Genomic DNA, 26,497 nt, shown 5'->3' with positions numbered 1-26,497 from the left:
TTCAGTGTGCGTTTACAGGTGAATACGTCTGCATTTCCTGCCAAATACTATTCTCACTACTTCTACTAATAATAATAATCATAATCAATTCAATAATAAAAATACTATATTGTTTTATTATAATATAGTCAAGACAAAACATGCTTATGACATGCTCAAAAACTGATATTTCTTAAATCTGTATTAAAATGTAGTTCCCTCTGTCAGCAATGTATCAACAACTACACACATTTCTATCAGTATTTCTCTGTGTTGTGGTTGACATGATGACTGTTAGGAGTTAAGGGGAGAGGCTGAGCATTACCATGAAATGTGCAAATTGACATAAAAATGAATAAAAGGGGAAAAAATGCTCCATGTTTTTTAGGCTCTAAACTTTAACTGTTATGTAAGCCAACTAGACAGACAGTTGATCACTCTTCCTCCTGTACATTAGCAGATAAAAGGCATAACATACTTGAATGAATGGTAAATAAAGAATGCTGGAAATAACTGCATCTCCATTAGCCTATATGCTATGCAGAGACTGCCTTCTTCATGTCGTGAATTGCAGCTGATGTTTTAATATGGCAATTGGCAATTTGACTTATACAACATTCGCAAGTTGTACATTTGACTCATACAATAACCCACCTTCGAGTGATGCTCTAGTTTCTTCATGTTATGTTTTTTGCGCTGGACTGAAACTGTCTTTTCACCGACATCTCTTTACCTGCACTAGTGGCCGTATCAAAGCCGTGATTAGTCAGATGTCGATACATTACAACGGTGTCGGGTTACATACATGCTCCCCTTGTCATCTCTCACTCACTCTTGCGGGGGGTGCGCGGAGAACTGAGCGGAGAACTGAGCACAGCAGCTGGGGCCCTCTGGGCGGGGCCCCCTGCGCACGGCGGGGCCCCATGCAGCCTGTGTGATTGGCCTGTAGGGAGGGGCGGCCCTGACCGGACGACAGAGTCGGTCTCCGTGTGCACAGACAGGGCTGCTGTTAACATCGGTCTGTACAACGGAATTGTGCCAAAACTACGCCAACCGGCTGCAGAGGGAGACTCCCCCCCACTGCGCTAAAACAGCTGATCACAACGTTCACACTCTGTGGTCACGAAGTACTCCACTAGCCGCCGCCCCCCCCACCCCCCTCTGTCGACTTTCCTGAAGTACTCCCCCGTTGATAGAAATAAACACGTAATGAATTAAGACCCCACGGTTTGATGATTGATAGGTCTGTGGGCTTTCATGTTGACACACAGAATTTTTTTATAATAAACATAGATACTGTATGTTAAATGGATATATCCGCCTTCTTTCATTTATCTTTCCATTCCCACAACAATATACATAAATAAATGGCATATTTTGGACATAGTTCGAATGGTGATTAATCATGATTAATTAATTTTTAAGCTGTGATTAATCTGATTAACATTTGTAATCGTTTGACAGCCCTAATATATATATATATATATATAAATACGCCATTTTCCTGGAGGTGCTAATATCCTGGAAGTGCAAATATAAACAGCTAGCTAACGTAGCCAGGCAGAGCGCACTAGGTTTTTTTTCTGAATTAACGACCGAAGAAATCGCTGCATGTCTTCGGATTACATCTCTGGACTTGAGGGGTGTGCTTTAGGTCGTTACCAGCGTAAACTAGAGCTGTGTGGGTTGTTACAGACTGCCTGCAGATGTATGGAAAAACGACAGTGACCTTCGTCGATTTTGGCTGCATCTACGTCTAATTTCTGGAAACACCAGGTGAATACCCCACTTGTTTCAATAATATTATCATGCCATTGCATATATGGGGTATTTTAGAGTTGACTAGATATTGATTAAGGCAATAGACTATGATATTCAGTACAGGAAGCTTAGCAACACCTAGACGGTGTACGGCTGCTTGCACCTCGCATAAAACGGCGGATACCGGAAGTACGGTGTCGCGCTCGGCCCAATACCCGTATGTGTGTGTGAAAGAATTCGATGTTAGAGTTAGCTGTTGTTAGCCTCTGCATGCGCCAAGCTCAAACTACCCAGCTTTGCTAAATTAATTACTATGGTATAACATTAAAACTGATTCTCAATGTTATTTCCACAGATCATGTTGAAGCTGGCGGAAAGGCGGAGGTCGCGTGTATTTGGACACAGCCCAGATCTTCCAACTGGTGGAACACCATTGTTCCAGACTTCTCCCCTCTGCAATTCATGCAGAATTTCCGCGTGTCCAGGCAGTCCTTTGACTACATCTGCAACCAGGTCAGCGGCGTTATGGGGAGAAGAGACACAAATTACCGTCTGTGTATACCCAATAAAAAATGGGTTGCAATTGCCCTCTGGAAGCTGGCCACCGGAGGTGAATACAGGACCATCAGCCATCTTTTCGGGGTAGGCCAAAGCACCGTTTGCCTCTGTGTTCAGGATTTCTGCAGGGCAACCATGGAAGTGCTGCTTCCACTACATATCACATTTCCTGATGTGGAGAAGTTGGTGGAAATGGCCACTTTTTTCAACAGACGTTGGAGAGCACCACAGTGTGTTGGTGCAATAGATGGAAGCCACATCCCTATTTTAGCACCCCGAGATTATCCCAAGGACTATTATAACAGAAAAGGATGGCATTCTGTTGTTCTACAGGCTGTTGTTGATGGCAGGGGGATGTTCTGGGATGTGTGTGTTGGCGACCCAGGTAGTGTACATGATGCTAGAGTGCTAAAACAATCTAATCTTTGGGTGGCTATCAGTGATGGAGTGTTGCTAGGCCAAAACAAAATGACCATCTCTGGCTGTGATGTGGGACATTACCTGATTGGTGACCCAGCCTATCCAATGCAAAGATGGCTAATGAAACCATTTTCGGACACTGGGAGACTGACCCCTGAACAGCACACCTACAATTACAGGCTGAGCAGTGCACGGTCGGTTGTTGAGATGGCGTTTGGAAGGCTAAAAGGAAGATGGAGGTGCCTCCTAAAAAGGAACGACTGGGAGCTGGAACTCAGCAAAATAATGACAGTGACTTGACAGTGAGCTGATGTTAGATCCGCATTGATGGACTATTTCAACATGGGGGACCACTAATATTACTGCAGTTAAACCTGATCTATTTTGTATCATGCCTCTTTTTTTTTTACAATAAAATCACTGGATCAGACTTGAAGTGTGTTTATTTTGTATACAAATCACAGCATCTAGATACAAACACAGGTATGAACTATATTCTTATAAAAAAAGTGCATACCCAAACGGTTTAGACTATATTCTTAACTCAAATACACAGTGGGCCAAAATAAAAATAAATGGGTACTAGTCGAGGGCCGGACTGGTTCAATGTTTATTGCAAAACGTATTGAAATGAACTTATTGCACATATTAAACCTGGAACTAACAAAGCTTAAATTGTTGCCTATAAAAAGATTACACATTAAATCAGTTGCATTCCTTTCTTATGGCTCTATCTGCAGCTTTTCCAGAGTCATTTCTGTGGTTTAGACTATATTGTAAAATCAAATGAAAAAAACTATAAAAAGCACATCGAGTTATGAATACAATTGAAACTGGACAAAAGAACTACAAATAATATAGAACATTATCATACAGTCCTGGCCTCCCCAAAATCATATAACCATTGTTAACGGCAGTCCTTATTATATATCCATAATAACAATGACTGCTGTTCATCTACACACAACAGTGGAACATGTTGATTTCATTATTGGCAATACTCAATCTTATTACCCTTTATCAAAATAGTATATTCTTACTAAAAACTATATTAATTAATTTGACAGGAAATACAAAGAAAAAGGATCCCTATCAATGTAACTTGTTTATACTGATGCTTCTATACTGTTATCATAATAAAAAACATCATATTAGCCTGTATTGATAAGGCTCATATATAATGTACAGTATGTCATATCATAAGTGAATGCCCTGTATTTAAATGTGTGTCAATCTGTGAGTGGGCCTTCTCCTAGGAAGACATTGCAAGTATACATTTACATTTCAAACATCATTTTATGGGCACTTTAAATGATAAGAATAGCACACATGATTCACATCTGAGTAATAAATCAGAAAATATTGGTGTCTGTAAATGCTACTAGTATACAAACTGTAGTATCATATAATGTCCTTTGTTTTCTGTCATGTTTGTATTAATGTTTGGAACTAATTGAAGCAGGTCACCATTGTAAAAGAGGTCTATGATCTCAATGGGTTTTATCTGTATAAATAAAGGTTTTGAATTGAATTGAATTGAATATTAAACCTGGAACTAACAAAGCTTAAATTGTTGCCTATAAAAAGATTACACATTAAATCAGTTGCATTCCTTTCTTATGGCTCTATCTGCAGCGTTTCCAGAGTCATTTCTGCGGTTTAGACTATATTCTTATAAAAAAAGTGCATACCCAAACGGTTTAGACTATATTCTTAACTCAAATACACATGCCTATCCGTTTTTTCAATAAAATCCATGGATCAGACATGACTTTTGAATTTTGTTTATTGTACAAATCAAAGACATGTATGGACAATAATTCACCAAAAAGTTTGGCGAATATACTATAATAATAATGTGTATACAAAAAAAGAACGTGTATACAAAAAAAAAATATGGTCAGCTTTTGTTGTTGGCCTCCATCACCTTCACAAGCCTGTCTACCATGCCAAGCATTGAGTGGCTGTTCTGCTCGATTCTGGTGAAAACTCGTAGGAACTCACTCAGCATTGGCCACATGCACCTCCTGAAGCATCGCCTGGCCCTGCTCCTTAAGCATCGCCTGGCCCTGCTCCTTAAGCAATGCCTGGCCCTGCTCCTGAAGCCTTTCCTCCCTGTCCTCACTTTTCTCCAGATACTCCAGAAGGCCAGATGATAAATCCCGCTTCCTTTTAACTATAAAAAGAGAAAAATAAAGTCAACACTGTATTCATGGCATTTTATGAGATGTATATTATATACTGTGTAATGAAATGTTGTATTGTTCTTATGGCTGCAGTTGTATAACTTGAACAACTACTACAATGACTATGCCATGATAAATGCACATGGCAACAGGGAACAGTATTACTATTATGACCACTGTAAACCTTACCCTGTTTGTGTCGGCCCACTGGCTGGATTAGGTTCACCAGAGATTCCTGGGAAGAGCTGCTTGTGCAGATATTTCTGTAAACACAATATAAACACAATGAATTATAAATCGTTAGTGAGAAGAAAGAAGATACATTGGAGGCTTTAGCTGTCTTTGCCATGGGGATACCTTTGTTTATTATTGTTAGCATTAGCATGCTAGGGCTATTATTGGTTTGGTATCCGGTAGCATCCGGTAGCTGTAGTAGGTCAACTTTAGCTTTATTACCAGGTCTGTCGATAGCTACATGGTTTAGTTTATGTTGTAAAACAAAAAGTCACAAATAAAACAAATGGGTAATGCATAACTCACCGGCATCAAATGAGCTCTGCACATTCAGCGACTCGTCCTGCAACATCATCGACGTGAGAGAAAGTGAGTTCACCGTAGATCCAAAACCACTCGTCGGTCTGTCCCCGAGGACCGAGTCTAGCATGTCATAATGTGAACTTGTTTTCGGACGACCGCTACCACTCCGTCCGAGGTCTCGCTTTTGGTCCCGATAGTCCTTCTTGACTTTTTTTAATTTGTTGCCAATCTGTTCCACGGTACGGTAAAAACCAGCGGTTGCCATCTGTTTCTGCAATTGTTGGAGAATTGCTTTGGACCGCATGCTCCCCTCCAGCTTCCTCTGTACCTCTTCGGAAGACCAGATTCACAGTAGGTAGCTGGTCTCTTCAGTGGACCACTGCTTTTGTTAAGTTTCTCCATCGTTGTGTACAAACTGGATAACACGCAGGCTTCTTGTTGTTGTTCAGGAGTTGATCTGTCTCTGCCCCTGCCCCCGCCTCGACGTAAGCGTGACGTATGTGGTGCTTTTGCTCTGGCCGGACAATTTTCTGGTGCTTGAAATGAACCGGATTCCGGAGCTAAGAGGCTGCTCCGCTGCAGTGTGAAGAGGAAAGCCCGGTGCTTTTCAAGCTCCAGCTCCGAACCGGCCCCGAAACACCGTTGGTGTGAATGAGGTATGAGTCTGGTGGTTTTAGTCCGGATGCTGCGGTACCGCCTGCCAGACGGCAGCAGACCGAACAGTTTGTGGCTGGGATGATGGGGGTCTTTGATAATCCGGAGGGATTTCTTCCTGAGGCGCTGGGAGTATAGGTCCTCCATGGATGGCAGCTCCGTCCTGGTTTTCACCACCCTCTGTAGAGTCTTACGGTTGAGGGTGGTGCAGCTGCCGTACCAGGCCCTGATGCAGCCAGTCAGGATACTCTCTATGGTGCACCTGTAGAAGGTCAGGATACTCTCTATGGTGCACCTGTAGAAGGTCAGGATACTCTCTATGGTGCTCCTGTAGAAGGTCAGGATCCTCTCTATGGTGCACCTGTAGAAGGTCAGGATGCTCTCTATGGTGCACCTGTAGAAGGTCAGGATGCTCTCTATGGTGCACCTGTAGAAGGTCAGGATACTCTCTATGGTGCACCTGTAGAAGGTCAGGATCCTCTCTAGCACCTGTAGAAGGTCAGGATGCTCTCTATGGTGCACCTGTAGAAGGTCAGGATACTCTCTATGGTGCACCTGTAGAAGGTCAGGATACTCTCTATGGTGCACCTGTAGAAGGTCAGGATCCTCTCTAGCACCTGTAGAAGGTCAGGATGCTCTCTATGGTGCACCTGTAGAAGGTCAGGATACTCTCTATGGTGCACCTGTAGAAGGTCAGGATACTCTCTATGGTGCACCTGTAGAAGGTCAGGATCCTCTCTATGGTGCACCTGTAGAAGGTCAGGATGTTCTCTATGGAGCACCTGTAGAAGGTCAGGATCCTCTCTATGGTGCACCTGTAGAAGGTCAGGATGTTCTCTATGGAGCACCTGTAGAAGGTCAGGATGCTCTCTATGGTGCACCTGTAGAAGGTCAGCATCCTCTCTATGGAGCACCTGTAGAAGGTCAGAATGCTCTCTATGGTGCACCTGTAGAAGGTCAGAATGCTCTCTATGGTGCACCTGTAGAAGAGATTTTGAAAGGGTATTTGGTAACATGAGAGTGTGAGTGCCAGCACCCCCGGTGCACCGGATTATCTTCAATATATTAAAGATATACAGATTAACTTTGAGTAATGATTTTAGGCCGGAATGGGAATGGAAGTGAGGAAAGGCCTGCATGCCATTAAAGTCTGAGATATGAGGTGTCTGTTAGACGGGTGGCTTACATTAGTCATCTCAAAGTGCTCTTTCATATCCCCTTCACAATTCAGTCTATTTGCACCCTATGCATGAGTGAGGAGAGAAGCTGAGGTCAGTGTGTGTGTGTGTTTGTGGGGGGGGGGTGTGTGTGTGGGTTTGTGTGTGTGTCTAATTATGTGGCAAATTGTCCAAATACTGATGACACTCGATGGGCATGCCATGTTTCATGGACTGAAGGTACTGAAACTTCCTCTCCTTGACTGCTCCACCTCTTTAACGACGGTCTCATTTTCATTAGATGATTCCTGATCGGTGTCTGAAAAGTCAAGTGCATCTCCTACCAATAAGGAGTAGGAGTAGTGCAGGCGTACCGTCACAACTGTGTGATCATTATGAAAAACCTTTTTGTAATTGCACTGTGGTCCTATGTATTAATACATTAAAGCTATTTTGATGAATATTATTTGGCCAAATTCAATTAAAGAAACCTTTAATCTTTCCTAATAAGATGAAAATGTAATAGAAAAAGGAAACAATAATACAATATTAAGAATTGAAACAGACAAACGCAAAATATACTTTTCCTAATTCATAATTATGCAGTAATTGTAACCGTTACTTTTGAAAGATTAGTTTTTAGATGAGTCTTTATTGTCCCAGAGGGAAATGTGTGCATGCTTCATGGAGCTACAGTAAATCGGGCGAAGCCTGCGAGCTAGTTCAGGCAGTCAACTCGAGCACTTATGCTGCATTCATACATAACGCCCCCCTTGGCACTCTACAACCAACCAAACAGAGTCTCCTTAATATGCCGCTCTATTTAACCTGCCAGATCTCTCTCCATGCATTGCTTGCTGCTGCTATTGCTGCAGCTACCTCTACGTCGCTGCTGCTTGTCTGCTGCCACTGCTGCTTGCCTGCTGCCACTGCTGCTGCCACTGCTGCGTTCACTTGCTATTGCTGCGTTCACTTGCTATTGCGGCGTTCACTTGCTATTGCGGCGTTCATGTTCCGGCTGCTGTATTTCATGTTGCTGCTGCTTGCTTGCCGGTGCTGTCCTTGCAAATGTCTATTGCAATCTCCGACTCTGGAACCGAATCATCACACGCAAGAAGCCGTAAGAAATGCCTCATTCCCGAAACACAGGTTAGCTCAAAGCATGGTTCAGACGCCGCTGGAATGAGCCACAGCTCCCGCACGACACACATTCAGGTGTCCCTTCCGTCCTCATCTGGAGTAGCTTTTAATATCCTTTGGGCCAGAGGAAGTCCCGAGTTCTACGCCAGCTCCGGTAACAACCCCTCTCTTGTGTGTCAGCTAAGAGTCGCACTGTCTCTCGGTCGGTGGGTATTTAAACACCAAAAAAGGCAGGAGCAAGCTGACTCCGGCATTCCCAAAGTACCTGCCATCCTGTCCTACCTTCTCGAAGTAAAATCAGCGCTTGAAGCCTTTAATTGCACGATATATTCCCGTGAACAAACTCGATTTCCTCTACCTGCAATGTAAACAAATGTTTCTACTTCCGCGTTCAACCACGTTGTGCCGCTGACGTCACACTCCCGAGGATTCTGGGAATTGGAGTCCCAGATCCAGCCACGAGTTCTTGCTTCCGGCCCCCTGCAGCAGCAGTTCCTTAGGAATCGCATCTTGGCAGGTATATAACTATTCTGCATAAGCAATGTTTTATTATGGACATATTTGGCCTGCAGTAAGTCATATTTGAGGCAATTATACAGAAGTTGTATGTGTATAAGTATTTATACTAGGCCTACTATAAATCAATGAAATTAAAAACGGAAATAAATTAATAATTTCCATCACGTGAATATGAAGGGAAGCTCGATACATTTTTGACCATCATTTTAGACTTCAATCTCTCCTACAGTGTCTTTTCTATGAATACCATGAATCATTCTCTGCCAAGCGGCCATGTACATTTAATCACCTACCAAAGAAGAGTTTTTCCTCACAGGAATTAAGCTCTACCTGCAATATCTGCCCCTCGCTGGGTGTGCCTCAGGAGGCTTCATGCTGCAAATCTGCAAATCACATCTATGTTCGTCAAATGACCTTATCACAGGCTTAAATCAAGGTTTCTTAGCAGGTTATGCTGGCTCCTAGGGACCCATGTCTGTTGAAACCTGCACTCAAGACTGAAGTTTGCACTGAAGGAGCCAGGAGTATTACACGTGCTGCTATTTAAACGTTTAAAAACACGACAGGCCCCTAGCCTAGTGCTAGGAGGAATTATTCTAGCAACGTTTCTTTATTGAGCCGTTAGTTCCTCACGATTATTCTGTCAAGAGTATAATAAACTACTAAAGATTGTTCCCGTTTCTTTGCTCTGTAGATGACATGGCAGGGAAAGCAGACATCCCGTATGCCTTCTGTGGCATATATATTTTAAGGTTTTACAAATCAAATGTGCATTTGGTTGTCATAGTAGCCCACGTTTCTTTGACACCTCATCAGAAGCATTATGCTGGATTCTCTGCAACACTGTAAGCACCCCTTGGTGTCCATCTTTTAACCATTTTCTAGTTGTTAACTTTCCCAGATAAAACTTTTCAACAGCTAGGACTACCTCTTTCAGAACAGGAACTGGAAGCCCTTCCACACGTCTAGAATTATCGGTATCATTCTCGATAGTGTGCTGATGCAAGCTTCACTGCCACCAGACAAGCTGTCCCGCATCAGAACAGCCATAATTACAATTCATGTTATTTATTTAGCGCCTTTCCAAATGTTCAAAGTGCTCTACGTTATACTACATATTAGACTTGTAATACATTCAATACTGATTACTGCCTTCAATGATGGTCTCCCACTGGTAGTCTCTCTAAAAGAGATGTTTTATATTTATAAGGAACAAGCGCTAGCCTTTCTGTTCAAACCTTAAGGCACCATAGTCTTAGGTCACGTTCACACCTGCTTGGTTAGTACTATTGAATCGGTCCCTGTAGCGTTAACCCCTTGATGCGGTTCGTTGGATTGGTGTGGAAGCAGTCTGATACCTCTGCTCCGCCTAAAAGAGGTGGCCTCGGGTCGCTCGCTAGTAGACTCTGGAGAGGTTCATTGCTGGTGTGACGTAGTCCGTATCAAAACATGGGAAACAACTATTTGCGCGTCATCGCTTGTTTTGCTATCTATGCTGTGTGCAACATCCAGTAACCTATATGGTCATGCATTCATTCTGGTGACTGCTTACCTCACTGGTCCCCTGTGTACAGAGAAAAGGCAGTGGTACAATCTCATCAGAGCCACCTGTCATCGGTGAAACCTCCTCACTGCATAACGTCTCATTTTGTGTTATAATGTTTTTAATGCACGTCGTCTGATTTATAATCCTATGCACCGGCCGCAGAGTCTGTTGATGTACTCTCCAGATTAACAGCAGTATGAAAATAACCTGCCAATAATGCAGGCTACTGTAGAAATGGCTGGGATCTGCATTTTATCCGCTTAATGTCCCGCCAATTGTTGAAAAAGCATCTCCGTACAATGACTTTAGTTTACAGTTCATAGTCTGTTTGAGGTTGCCTGGGTGAACGCAAACCCAACCTTCTGCAAATGAAACGATGTAATACACTTGCGTCTGGTGTAAAGACGCGGACTATTCGGCATGAATGCAATCTTAGAGATGGCTATTGCTCAGATCTTTGGTCCTTAGCCCCTCTGCGACGAGTGGAATGCTATGTTCATTCTTTTATAATGACCTTGCGGTGTCCTCAGATCCCATCTAGTTACTTACAGATGCTGCGCCTTCTGCTGGTTCGGGGGATTTCACAATGAGTGGTTTGCCCCACCAGCTTGCCATGCCCTTTGTTCAACCAAATGACTCTGGATCTACACGTCAAGCCCCTCAAGGATTTCCCATATTCTGCCTCCAACCAAGAGCATGATTCAAAGCATACAATTCAGCTTGGTACTTTATCTTCTTCTGTCCCAACCTCCTCTGTGTACTTATGCAATAGATATAATAGTTGTTCATGTATTAATTGTATTTTCATTCGAATCCTGCAATCTTCAAGTGCTAAGTATTAAGCCACGCTAGAGTTAATTAATTTGCTCCTCAAGGGCCTTAAGAAGGCACGTCCTACACGCAATGATAAAGACTGCCTCTTAACTTTGCACCCGTGCAAAGGTTAATGTATAAGTTCAGGCAAAGGGGTTTCACTATACATTGATAAATGTCAGATGCAGTTGTTACATTACATTACATTACATTGCATTTAGCTGACGCTTTTATCCAAAGCGATTTACAATAAGTACATTCGACCAGGAAGACACAACCTTGAAGAAAACAGAATCATATAAGTACATTAGGTTTCATAGAGCCAAACATTTCAAGTGCTACTCAACTGGCTTTAGATAAGCCAGTCCTGTTACAGCTTTCTCTTGGTTTCTCAGGTGGCGAATATACACAGACCTCTCACCTTTTAATCCTCTGCATAATCTCTCCCTTACTGAATTAACTTTGGAGATCAAATATACACACTTTTTTGAAACATTCAATGTCTGACATTTCTGTTTGGGGAGTCAAGGAACCCCGAATAATCATTGCTAAAACTAACACTGTTTTCTTTGTCCTTTATCTTCCATGCTGAACTTCTCGCATCATTGCCCTCTGACACATGGGTCGGCACCCATGTTTATTCGATGGCTGCAAACCCAACGACGAGGGTTCTCCTCCAAGCTGCGTGATCTCTACCTAAGCTGCGACCTGCCCCCAGATCGCTATTCCCACTGTTTAAGAATCTGCACAGCCACAACCGCAGCTCTATATCGGCCTACCTCAACCCTGAGTATCCTGGGCCGTCGGTCATCTTCTGCCCACCAGCGCTATATCATGCCTCACATGAATGAGATCCTTTCAGCACAAACAACCATGAGCTCTTGCACTACTCGATGATGTGTAACGTTCAAAGATGTATATCTATAGAATTCTGTTATTGCATACCAGATGGTTGTTGGGTTAGATTATATTTATTTCATTATAGTATATTCCCCTCATAGCTGCATGCTTGGGGGGGAAAGCTCATTGTCGCTGCCACAAAGACCTAGACACAGCAGTCTTGATAGTTAGTATATTCCCCTCAAAGCCGCGGTGCTGGGGGGGGGGTCGGCACTGGTCACTTCCAGGCCTACACATAGCAGTCTCTCTAGGTAGTATATTCCCCTCAAAGCCGCTGTGCTGGGGGAGGATGGCTTTTTGGGCTGTTCCCGGGCCTTCACATAGCAGTCACTAGGTAGTATATTCCCCTCAAAGCCGCTGTGCTGGGGGAGGATGGCTTTTTGGGCTGTTCCCGGGCCTTTACATAGCAGTCACTAGGTAGTATATTCCCCTCAAAGCCGCTGTGCTGGGGGAGGATGGCTTTTTGGGCTGTTCCCGGGCCTTTACATAGCAGTCACTAGGTAGTATATTCCCCTCAAAGCCGTGGTGCTTAAGGGGAATGGCTTTTCGGGCTGTTCCCGGGCCTTCACATAGCAGTTTCATTAGGTAGCATATATAGGTAGTATATTCCTCTCATAGCCGCTGTGCTCAGGGAAGAATGGGCTCTGGGCTATTCCTCAGGCCTACACATAGCAGTCTCACTTAGTAGTATATTCACCTTAAAGCTGCTGTGCTTAGGGGGAATGGCCACATGGCAGCTCGCCAGGCCCTCTGCTTATCAGTCTTACATCACCAGCGTCAGGCTCGGGCTATGCAGTTTTGGGGGATAGTATCTAATCTCCACGCAGTTTTGGGGGTTAGTTATTTAATCATCACTCATCGTGCTATGTATATATATGGAGTGATGATGCCCGAGCCTAGTCGCTAAACTCAACTATATGCTTCTAATAAACATGTTAAAGGAACACGTGAGTTGTCTGACTGAAATCGGGCGAAGCCTGCGAGCTAGTTCAGGCAGTCAACTCGAGCACTTATGCTGCATTCATACATAACGCCCCCTTGCCACTCTACAACCAACCAAACAGAGTCTCCTTAATATGCCGCTCTATTTAACCTGCCAGAGATCTCTCCATGCATTGCTTGCTGTTGCTATTGCTGCAGCTACTTCTACGTCACTGCTGCTTGCCTGCCCCACCACCACCCCAGCTTCCACCCCAGCTTCCACCTGTAGGCTCGGGGGTTAGTTATTTAATCATCACTCATCGTGCTATGTATATCTATGGAGTGATGATGCCCGAGCCTAGTCGCCAAACTCAACTATATGCTTCTAATAAACATGTTAAAGGAACACGTGAGTTGTCTGACTGAACTATAGTAGCTACGGTAGCTACTATAGTTACTGTAGCTACCGAAGCTACATTAGTTACAGTAACTATAGTAGCTTCGGTAGCTACAGTAACTATAAATCGTGAAAGTAAAAGACTAAATAACTACACATCATTTATAGCCTAGCCTATAGTATAGTAAACATCACTTGCCAACACGGGATGAGCCCTAAACCATGAAAATAACTTCATTTATCTGTTAGTTTTTCTTTCTTCTTGAAGCAGCCATTTTGTAAAGCTTGTAAAATTGCCTAAGTCACAAGACAATGCGACTCAAGCTATTATCTTTGTTATATATATTGGCCATCAAGAAGAGATGATTTTGGCAAAAAAAAATCCAAGATATGACTTACGTCATTAGTTTAAGAAGGTGACTATGTGGTCATTCAATGATCCAACCCAGTCTCACAGCATTTCGTGTTATAGTCACAACATTTTTAAAAATCTTTTTTTCCTTCTAATTTGTTATTCTTTTCTAAATAACACACTGTTATTTACACACCAATAACACACAATTATCCTTGTTTTTATTTATTTGTTTGATTCCATAATCTCAGGCTTTTTTGGCGTCCGTCAGGAACTGAATTTCAAAATAAAAATAACCGGAAACAGACGTAGCATCGTTGCGATACACAGCCGCTGAACTGATTACCCAAGATCCTCAGCTATGGTTTAAGCTCGCTGATTGGATGTTTTAGCCGCAATGCACATAGGGATATGGTGTTAATGCGATATGAAATCCGAAAAACATTTCGGAGTTTAGGATGGTCGAAGACACTACACTAGGGCTGAATGATTAATCATGTACCAGCCATTGTTAATCAATCAGAAGTAGCCCATGATAGAAGGTGATAGACAGATTGATCCAATCACCTGCCAAGTGCTTTTGAATGTGCCTGCCCTTTCCAAATGGCTTCCAATGGAGCTTTAGATGCTTTGGTGAAACCAACCATCTGAGTCAGGTTAGTAATGCTCCATCACATGTTTCTATTACAGGGTGAATCTTAAACTGAAGCTTGACTTTAAAGCAACCCAACGAAAGTTTCATGTAAGTTTAGTTCTTTCACTCGTAGCTCGGGCTGCGAGGGTGCTAGAGACGGGAGTATGTTGATACGACCTTCCTAGCCGGAGTTATGGCCGCATTTTACAATAAACTTCCGTTGGGTAGCTTAAAAACAAATATCGCAATTCGCAATCGCAATATTTGTCAGAAAAATCGCAATTAGATTTTTTCCCAAAATCGTGCAGCCCTGCACTACACTACCCATAATCCCCAGCTATCGTTTAGGACTACTGTCCCCGTGATTAATCTTCAAGCTCTGGGATTGGATGTTGGAGTGGCAGTGCGCCAAGGTTACGCCGAGCGTCAAACAGCTGTTTGAAATGGAAAGAAACCAGGCCAGACTATCCAAAACTGGAATCGAACGCACCCCCAGAACTACACATGCTTATTGTGTTTTCGCAAAATGTTCTATGGGACGTCTCTACTGAACGTTTTCGTTTTTCCCACAATTAGAAGTTGCCAGTATTAAACACATTGGTGTTATCAAATGTAAAACATATAATTAATACATGGGTGAAAATCGCTTGTGTCCATAATGCGCAGCATTAATATATACCCACATGACAGCTCATTGTTACTTTGTAATTCTACTCCATTACAATTCAGAGGTTAACCTGGTAATTTTACTCCACTACATTTATTTGAGTTACTTTGCAGATTCTGATTAATGATGTGAAATATAAACAACCCTTAAATCAGACTTTAGTTACACCTGAGTAAAATTCAGGTGAGGTGATTTTCAAGTGCCAACAATCAGGAGAGATATTTGATAGTTGGTGCTTGAGAAGACTAAACATGTATCTGCAATTGACATGAATGGAAACGAGTAATAAAGTATATTCATTACTCGTTATTCTCTAATAGTTCATTAAAGACTGTATATTATGGCTATTTTGCACATCCCTTTCAAGATTTAAGGTTTATTATCATATACACAACTATGGTGTAGTTATGCAATGAATGAAAATCTTGGGTCGCAGCTGAGGTTCATCAACAGTGCATAAGACATCTATCAATAGCCTATGTGTGTACTGTAAGGGAAACTTCTGTGTAGCAGCAATGCAGTGGGAGTCACCGACTCAGGAAGGAGACACGGGAAGAGCAGGAGCTTTGATGTCAAACACTGATGGTTTATTTGGAGCTTCGGCCAGAGAATTCACAACACAAGTCACAGCAGTCACGATCTAACTGCACGGTAGAGTTGCCACGTCAATTCTGGAGCGCCTCTCTCTCGTTAGCCCATTTAACTGGTTTCAGAGAGAGTAATCAACATATTTTAGACGATTCTGTAGTGACGTTGTACACTTTTCAACTTTTCAGCTTGGAGTTCTTTTCCTTTTTCTGTTAGTGTTCGATTTCTTTCACTTCTTCGATTTGGCATTTTTGTGGCAGGTCTCAGTCCCTGCTTCTGACATTTTGAGATGACTTAATAACTTATAACCGACTGTAATAGAGCATATGTAACTACTAAGCTTGAATTGGATCTCTGAATGTATAAATGTAAGTAATCAGTGAGGTTATCAAATGTATGCACTCCTTAACAAGTTTAACTTGACCTCAGCTTTACAACAAAATAACAATAACAAGAATAAGATTTAGCTTGTTACTAATACACTTTAAATGTAGTGAAATATGCTCAGAAAGGCATTACATCACTTATACTTTACAAAGAAAATGTTTTTGTCATCAGTGGAATGACCCTTTAAAGCTCAAGTAAATGGTCCTTTAAGTTTAATACCTTTCATAAAATGTGAAAACGTTCTTCTTTTTTAACTTGAACTTATAAATAATATCTTCTTTCTTTAATATTAACTTATAATTTCTTTACTTTCTTATATGATTAATGTTCGTCTTTAAACCCTTTGACATGTAACATTCATGAACACCAACACATTAGCTTCATCACCAGCATGTAGGCTTAGCATAGATGATAGACCTGAGTCCTTTTTTGCAATTTCCAGATTAACCACTTCTCACACCACCTTTAACTTGAAGGATGTGGTAGAGCACTTCCTGGCTTTATCCTGAAACATTGCGACTTTGACACAGTCTAATCACCGTCGTTTGCGGTCGTCATGCCGACAGTGCACCGCTGGCGTTGCTTCTCTGATGTGCTGGATGGTCCTTGAACGCAGCGTCGTCTCTCGCTCCAGTCTCGTTGTCTTTCCCACCCGCGCTGAGCAGGCGAGTTCTCACTGTAGCTCTTTTCACGACACAGACACAGGTCGGTTCTTTAAAACGGGCCTTTATTTCTTGGGAGTTTTCATCCTGAAGCCTTCCCTCTTCCGTTACGCCTTGAGAACTCGTTGGCCGCTTGTCGTGAAAGTAGATTAATTTAGTTCCTTTTCTGCATAACTTTGTCACAGACTTCTTGTCACATTAAACTTTATCACAGACTTCAGCAGAGCTTCAAAAAAGACAGTGTAACAGCAAAACACGCAGTAGGTTACCAGCACATGAACACACATTAGTTCCTAGGTTTAACATGTAAAACAAACTGTATTAAATCATGCCATATTTAACGATTATAAAATAACATGAAATAAAGTATTTATTTATCTAATTGAACTATGACATTAATTGTGTTATTCTTTTTAATAAAGATCATACAGTGCAACTGCATGCAGCAAACTCCGGAGTCCACTCGGCCAGGTTAGTGTCGGTGTCTCCTGGGGAGTTTTCATGAACATATCGGACTCATTTTATGGATTGCTGTGCATTAGACTTGTGTTGTGTTTATACTTTATTCCAACTTTAAATATTTTAATACCTGAACACACTGCTGCTGTTAAATAATTTCCCAATTTGGGATTGATAAAGTGTCTGTCTGTTTATTTATTTTATAGATAAAACACATCTATGTATTTTCAAGCTAAAGGTGATACACAATATAAACCGTATACTGTTATTTTTTCAAAGACATTTCATTTCAAAAGCATATATTGCTATGTTTAGGACACACAATTAAAGACTGCTTTAATTTAACAAATTCTACAATATAAAAGTGGCAGATTTGCTTTATTAAACAGACCAGACCAAGGCTGCATACCAACACAATTAGGAACATGCTCACATCTTACTATGTTGGTCTGAAGAGCTGAAGCATTCATACACAATGGATAACAACTGTGTTGTCTCATTCTATATCCTGTGAGCAAATGATATACATTTAGCATTAAAACTATATGAATAATCAACAGATTGGAATGGAATCTCTAACATTTCCATGTAGAATAAAGACAAAAGAGTGATTATACAAATTACATTTATTGACATTTCAACCAGAAGATGAAGTCTCAAAGAATGTTTTAAATAAAAGGACATAAAACAAAAAGGTGGATAATAATAAATCTATTAAATGTATATGTAAAGACATTTGGTCAAATGAAATGACACTGAGCCAGTGATAACAGTAACGCCAGCGTGGATGAAGCTGGTGCAGTTCTTTCTTCATGCCCCCCCTCCGTGCTGTCCCCTCAGAGGAAGTGGGAAAACGGGATAAGACCTCTGGACGCCACGCTGTCTCAATGATCCACACTGTTAATATGAGAGGAAAATAAATGTTTTAGGAAATGAAAAATATGAAGTTAACAAGTAAAACACAGCTCAGGGGCATCATGGACGGTAGGTTTTCCTACAAAGTTAACTCAGCCTCCATTGATTTTCATATCAAATTAGCGTGTTCATAAAATAAGCTATCATTGCTTATACTTGCATATCTAAACAGAATCATGAAAGCCTGTTGGTAGAGTCAGGCACACGAGTCCGTTTGAGTGTGTGCGCCGGTGTCTGAACGCTCACTCACTGCTAGCTATGTAGCTAACTGTTAGGCTACTTAGCTTGCATTGTTATGGATCTAAAGGTAGCAAACGCTAACTTTCATAGCACAGCTTTACTTCTCACTTACCACAATAAAGAAACAGACCGTATAGTACAGCACAAACAACACAAATGATCAATACTTACATATATTTTCACTTGTAGTATTATAATAATTGAAATGCTGGTTCTTCTGGAGGTGTTGTTGGCGCACCGCAGCTGCCTGCACTGTACAATCACTGGAGGACAGGGCTGTCACTCAAAAACTGAGTAGCCAATAGGGACGCACCCCTGAAAGTCCCGCCCACCTGAGAGGTTTGTGTCAGAATCTCAAACAAAAAATGAGGGAGGCAAAAGAGAAAGCTGCAGCGAGAGCAAAAGTCTGATCATTGAGAAAGAAGAAACAAGAACTGCAAACAAAAAAACCATGTTAAAACAAAGAAAAAAGACTTATAGTTTACATGATTACACAAATGATTTGTTTGCAACTTATAGTTTTATTTTTTACATTTATTTTATTTTGCATGACTCCGTTTTTTTTTCTTTTAAACTCATAGTTTTGCTTTATTCTGAGAAAGTGTTGCTTTATCTTTATGATACAAAACTAATCCCATATCCTTTCACATCATTTTACAGCATATTGCTATACTATTTCAGACTCAGAGTATTTACATTCTTATATTCAAAGAAAATCAGTAATATCTTTAAAACTACAAGGCAAGGCAAGTTTATTTATATAGCACTTTTCAACACAAGGCAATTCAAAGTGCTTTACAAAAAATGAAAGACATTAAGAAAATGGCATTTAAAATCACTCATTAAAAGAAAAGCTAATAAAATAAACATTAAAAGAAAAAATACATGGATAAAAGTTACAGTGATAAAAGTTACAGTGCAGTCTAAGATATGAATAGTTCAATTAACACTAGAACCGCCAGATGTCGCTGTATACCTAAAACCGCCAACGGGTAAAATGTACCCGCTATTGATTTGCAAGGTACAATGTTATTTTATTTATCATACAGAACAGTGAGTTTTGATCGCACAGGGATGAAACGTATACCAATAGAATCTGTGGACTCTCAGCTTTTCATATGATATAGTTTGTGCAGATAGCATGAAGTATAAAATATCGCTAAGAATGCTGATTTAAACGCTTGGTGTTAGACTTGTGTTTTGTTTAGGTACAAATCTCTCTCTCTATCCATCTATAACTATCTGTAATGTTCTGTTCTATGGACATATAATTGTCTACACAAACAGACGACGCGGACTACTTCTTTCATTCAGTGTCCATTTTATTCAACTGGCACGTAACCTGCACACATGCATTACGTCCTCAACGTGAGCTCAGTCATCCAAGATCGTGTATTCTCCAAGATGTTACACTATCTATAACTATCTGTCTGTCTATCTCTCTATGTATCTCTCTCTCAATCTATAAGGAACCGCAGTAGACAAAAGGCGTTGCTATAGCAACACGTCATGTTTACGCTGCATTTTCTATGAGGTAAATATTACCCGCTGGCGGATATAGGTATAAATGGCATTTTTTTTGGCGAGTTTTTCAATCTGACTTCATATTGACAATTGTTAACAACAGAGGGTGCTACATAACACACTTTCAGGAAAAGTCACGGACTGGGAGACTTTCATATGTTATTGAAAAAAAGTTACATAGGCTACAGTCAAAGAACAGCTGCGGGTAAAATGTACCCGTTGGCGGTTCTAGTGTTAAAAGCAGCGACAAAAAGAAAAGTCTTCAGCCTGGTTTTAAAAGTAGTCAGAGTTGCAGCGGACCTGCAGGTTTCTGGGAGTTTGTTCCAGATATTTGGAGCATAATAACTGAACGCTGCTTCTCCATGTTTAGTTCTGACTCTGGGGACAGAAAGCTGACCAGTCCCTGAAGACCTGAGAGATCTGGATGGTTCATAATTTAGCAGGAGGTCAGAAATGTATTTTGGGCCTAAACCATTCAGTGCTTTATAAACCAGCAGCAGTATTTTGAAATCTATTCTTTGACACACAGGAAGCCAGTGTAAAGACTTCCGAACAGGAGTGATGTGATCGACTTTCTTAGTGTTAGTGAGGACTCGAGCAGCGGCGTTCTGAATCAGCTGCAGCTTTCTAATAGATGTTTTAGTGAGACCTGTGAAGACACCATTGCAGTAGTCGAGTCTACTGAAGATAAAGGCATGGACAAGTTTTGCCAAATCCTGCTGTGACATTAGTCTTTTAATCCTAGATATATTCTTTAGGTGATAGTAGGCTGATTTAGTAACTGTTTTAATGTGACTGTTGAAACTCAGGTCAGAGTCCATGACTACACCTAGATTTCTGGCTTTATCTGTTGTTTTGAACATTGCACACTGAAGCTCAGCGCTAACTTTTATACGTTCTGCCTTCGCTCCAAAAACCATTACCTGAGTTTTATCTTTGTTTAATTGGAGAAAGTTCTGACACATCCAGTCATTGATTTGTTCAATGCACTTACTCAGTGTTTGAATTGGAGCATAGTCTCCTGGTGAAATTGTTACGTACATTTGTGTGTCATCCGCATAGCTATGGTAACTTATTTTGTTGTTTTTCATTATCTGAGCCAGTGGTAGCATGTAGATGTTAAAGAGAAGAGGCCCCAAGATGGAGCCTTGAGGAACCCCACATGTCATATTTGTCAACTCAGATGTGTATTTACCTATAGAAACAAAGTTGTTTCTGTCCTTTAAATAGGATTCAAACCAATTTAGAACTGTTTCCGAAAGTCCCACCCAGTTTTCCAGTCGGTCTAGTAATATGCTGTGGTCAACAGTGTCAAACGCAGCACTGAGATCTAATAATACTAACACTGAAGTTCCGCCACTGTCTGTGTTTAAGTGGATGTCATTAAAGACCTTTACAAGAGCAGTCTCAGTGCTGTGGTTTGGACGAAAGCCTGACTGGAACACATCGAAACAGTTATTTAAATGCAAGAAATTACTCAACTGTTGAAAAACAACTTTTTCAATGATTTTACCTAGAAATGGGAGGTTTGATATGGGCCTGTAATTGTTCATTACTGTAGCATCTAGATTATTCTATTTTAAGAGCGGCTTAATGACTGCAGTTTTCAGGGCCTGTGGAAAAATACCTGAGTGAAGAGATGTGTTTACTATATGAAATAGATCTGAGGCCATGCAAGGCAAAACATCTTTGAAAAATCCTGTTGGAATAATATCAAGGCAGCAAGAGGAGGATTTCAGAAGTTGTATAATGTCCTCTAGGTTTTTATCATTAATCTGATGGAATTGTGTCATGGTGTTTGAATTGATGTTAAGTGGACACAGAGACAACACATTTGCTGTACCTGATGCAGAGGCACTGACTGCTTGTCTGATTTTCTGAATTTTGTCAGTGAAAAAGGAGGCAAAATCATTGCATGCCCTGGTGGATAGAAATTCAGAGGCTACTGACACTGGGGGGTTAGTCAGTCTGTCGACGGTAGCAAACAAGGCACGTGCGTTGTTTTTGTTTTTGGTAATGATGTCAGAGAAGAACGATTGTCGTGCGTTTTTCAATTCCAAATTATAAATGCCAAGTCTCTCTTTATAGATTTCAAAGTGAACCTGGAGATTTGTTTTTCGCCACCTACGTTCAGCTTTTCGACACTGTCTTTTTTCTGCTCTCACGGTCATGGCCTTTCTCCATGGAGATATTTTCTTCCCAGTCACTTCCTTTACCTTAGTTGGAGCAATGGCATCTATAACATTTTTAATTTTTGAATTAAAATGATCTACTAGCTCATTTACTGAGATGTTAGCAGGGGCAAGTGTGGAAGAAAAATTCTGATTAAACATTTCCCTAGTATTTTCAGTTAAATATCGCTTTGTGGTTACCTCTTTTTGAACATTTTTGTAAACAGAAATAGAGCTCTCAAAGAAAACACAGGAATGATCAGAGAGTGCAACATCAGTCACCACAACCTTAGAGATATTCAGACCCTTTGAGATAATTAAGTCCAGAGTGTGCCCCTTATTGTGCGTGGGCTCCGTCACATGCTGAGTCAGTCCATAGTTATCAAGAACACAAAACAGTTATTTAGCCCCTCTGTCCTGGGGGTTGTCAACATGGATGTTAAAATCACCAACAATGACTAGACGGTCAAAGTCAATACACACTATAGACAGCAGTTCAGTAAAGTCATCAAAAAAGCTTGCACAGTATTTGGGTGGTCTATAGATATCTAGGAACAGAGCTCGAGAGGAGCATTTCAGCTGAAGGAAAGAGGCAAAGAAGCAAAGTTCCCATAAGATGTCTTCCTGCATTGAAGGGAATCATTGAACAGAATAGCAACTCCACCCCCTTTCTTATGCATTCTTTCCTGACTCATAAAACTAAAGTTGGGAGGTGTTGATTCGATAACAGCTGCACTGTTATTTTGTTCAATCCAAGTTTCTGTTAAAAACATAAAATCGAGATTGTGCTCAGTGATAAAATCATTGATTAAAAATGTTTTTTCCTGCCAAAGACCTGACATTTAATAAAGCTAGTTTAAGTTAGTTAAACACACTATCAATCATGTTTTTTGTAACAAGCTGTGGCTGACATGGAATCACTGCTAAATTAGATGAACTCACACAAACGTTTGAGCGCTTCCTGTATCTAAGATGATTCACCGCTCTTAATCTATTACCTATCAACACAGATATCGGCAAAGCTATAGGCAGGCAGGGCCCCGGCATGTCCTGGAAAGAGTTGAGAGTGCCATACGCCCTTGAGCCTGGACCCAGCACATATCAGTAAGAGTTTGTTGCATTTTGTACACACACATCCTTATCAGGCTTCGGAGACTGCAGATGCTTTCTTGATGAAGACGGGGGCGTCGTTGAGGAACGGGGGTAAAGTCCTTTTATATCAGCTGTGCACCGTTATGGTGTAAATATAACCTATCTATGAATTAGATCAAATGTAAAAGTCAGCCGAATTAGTGTTGATACTGCAAGGAGACGTATTGTGTGAAGATAAATTGAAGATGTTGTTTAATTGTTGATATATTTATGATCCACGTCAAGTATTCAGTTTCGGCGGCATTTCTTCCAGTTTTCCCAAAGGTCTTCTCATCAGGGCTCTATAAATAAAGAACTACGGCAGATCTGTAATATGTAATGCAGCCGAACCGTGTATTACAATGCCGTTATGTGATGACTTCCAAAGAGAAAAGCAAGAACACTCGGAATAAAGTTTTTTTTTAAAAAAGTTTTTCGGATTTTATATGGCATTAACACCATATCCCTACATGCATTGCAGCTAAAAACATCCAATCAGCGAGCTTAAACCATAGCTGAGGATCTTGGGTAATCAGTTCAGTGGCTGTGTATTGCAACGATGCTACGTCTGTTTCCGGTTCTTTTTATTTTGAAATTCAGTTCCTGACGGACGCCAAAAAAGCCAGAGATTATGGAATTAAACAAATAAATAAAAACAAGGATAATTGTGTGTTATTGGTGAGTAAATAACAGTGTGTTATTTAGAAAAGAATAACAAATGATAAGGAAAAAAAATACAGATTTCAGTATTCTGAGGCTCTGAGCCCCATTTATTTTCCCCACAGTCGACAAAAAAAGTCTGACATTATACGATTTAAAATAAAAACAATAATCGTGGCTTGATATTGAGTAAGAACATGTTTTTATGAACCACACAGCTTCTGGTATTCCAAGACCCGACCAGACAAAAAGACATGGTGCAGGCACGAAACATAGCCTACTACCAATAGAAATATATTGCTTTAAAAATCGTTCTGTGTGACACGAAAAAAAGGGGGAAATCGTGTTGGTGAACACGAATCAACAGATTAAATGTCGTGACTATAACACGAAATGCCGTGAGACTGCGTTGGTCCAGGAGGGGAAACGCTCATACTCAGCTCTATGGAGTAAACACAAAAACAGACGTTATAAAGAATAATAAGAGCTAGAATAAAGTGAACAAACGTCCATAGCCAGTTTCCCGGGTTGCTTGGCTGGTTACGAGCACGGCTACACTCTGCAAAACACGTACAAGTTGCTTAGAAACGATTACAACTTTGAGTAAAACACCATATTAAAAACACATTGCTTGCAACAGACCTGGGGCCTCATTTATAAATGGTGCGTACGCTCAAAAGATGGCGTACGCCGGTTTCTACGCACTGTTTGAGATTTATATAAAACAAACTTGACGGGAAAATGTGCGATCCTCTACGCACACTCTGACCCATGCGTACGCGGTACGCACAACTACAGGAGAGACGAGAAACTGCGACACCGTTGGCAGAAGGAAGAATGGAGAGAAATATGTGAAAACTCCATCATATGCCAAACCCAAAGACAGTATTTTCCAGAGGAAATGACAGCACTGCAAACAACAACACGTGGTGTCAAAAGGACAAGCAGCCTCTACAAGCTTGATCCAGTATTAAAGGATGGAGTGCTAAGAGTGGGAGGACGCCTGAGGAGGGCAGCTATGCCAGAAGAAACTAAGTTCCCTGTCATACTGCCAAAAAACTGTCATGTGTCAACTCTCATATTAAGGCACATGCATGAAAGAACTGGACATGGAGGAAGAAACCACATCCTCTCTGAAGTTAGGAAGAGGTATTGGATCATCAAAGCCAACTCTGCTGTAAGAAAAATATTGGGAGATTGTGTTTTGTGCAGACGACAAAGGGCCAAAGTTGGAGAGCAGAAGATGGCTGACTTGCCACAGGAAAGGCTTGAGCCAGACATGCCTCCATTTACCAATGTTGGTGTGGACTACTTTGGCCCTATTCAAGTCAAAAGAGGACGTACCACATTAAAGAGGTACGGAGTGCTGTTCACGTGCATGACAAGCAGAGCTGTGCATATTGAAGTCGCCAGCTCACTTGATACAGACTCATGTATCGACGCTTTGAGAAGATTCATATGCAGAAGAGGTCAAGTGAAACTTCTAAGATCTGACAATGGGACCAATTTTGTTGGAGCTCAGAGAGAGTTAAAGGAAGCCCTCTCCATTCTGAACCAGCACAGAATTCAGGAAGCTCTGCTGCAAAAGGGCATAAAGTGGAGTTTCAACCCCCCAGGAGCATCCCACCATGGAGGAGTATGGGAGCGTCTGATTAAGTCTGTGAGGCAGGTTCTCTATTCTGTTTTGAAGCAGCAGACTTTGGATGAAGAAGGGCTACAAACCCTTTTATGTGAGGTAGAGGCCATTTTGAACAGTCGACCAATCACAACAGTCTCAAATGACCCTCAAGACCTGGAGCCTCTAACCCCAAATCACATCTTGCTCTTAAAAACCAAGCCAATTCTGTCGCCTGGAGTTTTTGATAAGAAGGACCTGTACGCAAGACGCCGATGGAAACAGGTGCAATACATGGCAGACTTATTCTGGAAACGCTGGTGCCGGGAACACTTACCCCTCATGCAAGAAAGACAGAAATGGTGCAAGGAGAAGAGAAGCTTTAAACATGGAGATGTAGTAATGGTAGTTGACCCTACTGCTCCCCGTAGCTCTTGGATCCTGGGAAGAGTGCTAGAAGCTATGGCAGACACTAATGGCGCGTTTCCACTGCAGCGGGGTAGCCCCGTTTAAGCGTCCCTAAGCGTCCTCGCTCTGGCCTCGGGCTGCCTCGCTGGCCGTCCGAGGCCGTGGCGCATTTCCATTACAGTTTAGGACCTGGGCTAGCAACGCAGTGTAGGCGGGGCGATCAGCTTTTTGGCGGGCTTTTTGGGCGGAGCGACGCTGAGATAAAACTGCAGTGGCGTCATCTTCAATGCGACACAACTCACACACAACAATGGAGGATATGGAAGCGATCCTGTACTTGTTTCTTGGTGTGTGGCTTTTTATCACAGCAAGAAGAAGGAAAGGGATCACAGCACCTCCTCGGTCGACCACGGTGTGCTTTTCTTAGAAGTAGCCATTTTTGTAGCTCCTCCGTTTACAAAATGCTGTGTATAAAAATGCTGCAAGCTTGCTTCTAGATACATATGCGACGCTAGGGATGAACTCGCGCGCAATCTTGTGACGATTCTCTCTGACCAATCAGCAGTCGAGAGTGTTGACGTCACTAGTTCAGCCCT

General features: G+C 41.5%; 1 long non-coding RNA gene across 1 annotated transcript; it reads right to left on the bottom strand.

Moving 5' to 3' along the window:
• Nucleotides 1-4,290: 4,290 nt before the first annotated feature.
• LOC117549032 lies at nucleotides 4,291-5,892 on the bottom strand. Its single transcript, XR_004569413.1, has 3 exons — nucleotides 5,445-5,892; nucleotides 5,094-5,167; nucleotides 4,291-4,894 (listed from the first exon to the last, which is right to left on the bottom strand). It is a non-coding gene; the product is annotated as an uncharacterized LOC117549032 (long non-coding RNA).
• Between the last annotated feature and the right edge of the window lie 20,605 nt (nucleotides 5,893-26,497).

Source organism: Gymnodraco acuticeps, unplaced genomic scaffold (assembly GCF_902827175.1).
Source record: "Gymnodraco acuticeps unplaced genomic scaffold, fGymAcu1.1, whole genome shotgun sequence".
Taxonomy (NCBI): domain Eukaryota; kingdom Metazoa; phylum Chordata; class Actinopteri; order Perciformes; family Bathydraconidae; genus Gymnodraco; species Gymnodraco acuticeps.
The sequence above is the reverse complement of the archived record's forward strand: the minus strand, read 5'-3'. Positions and strand labels throughout refer to the sequence as shown.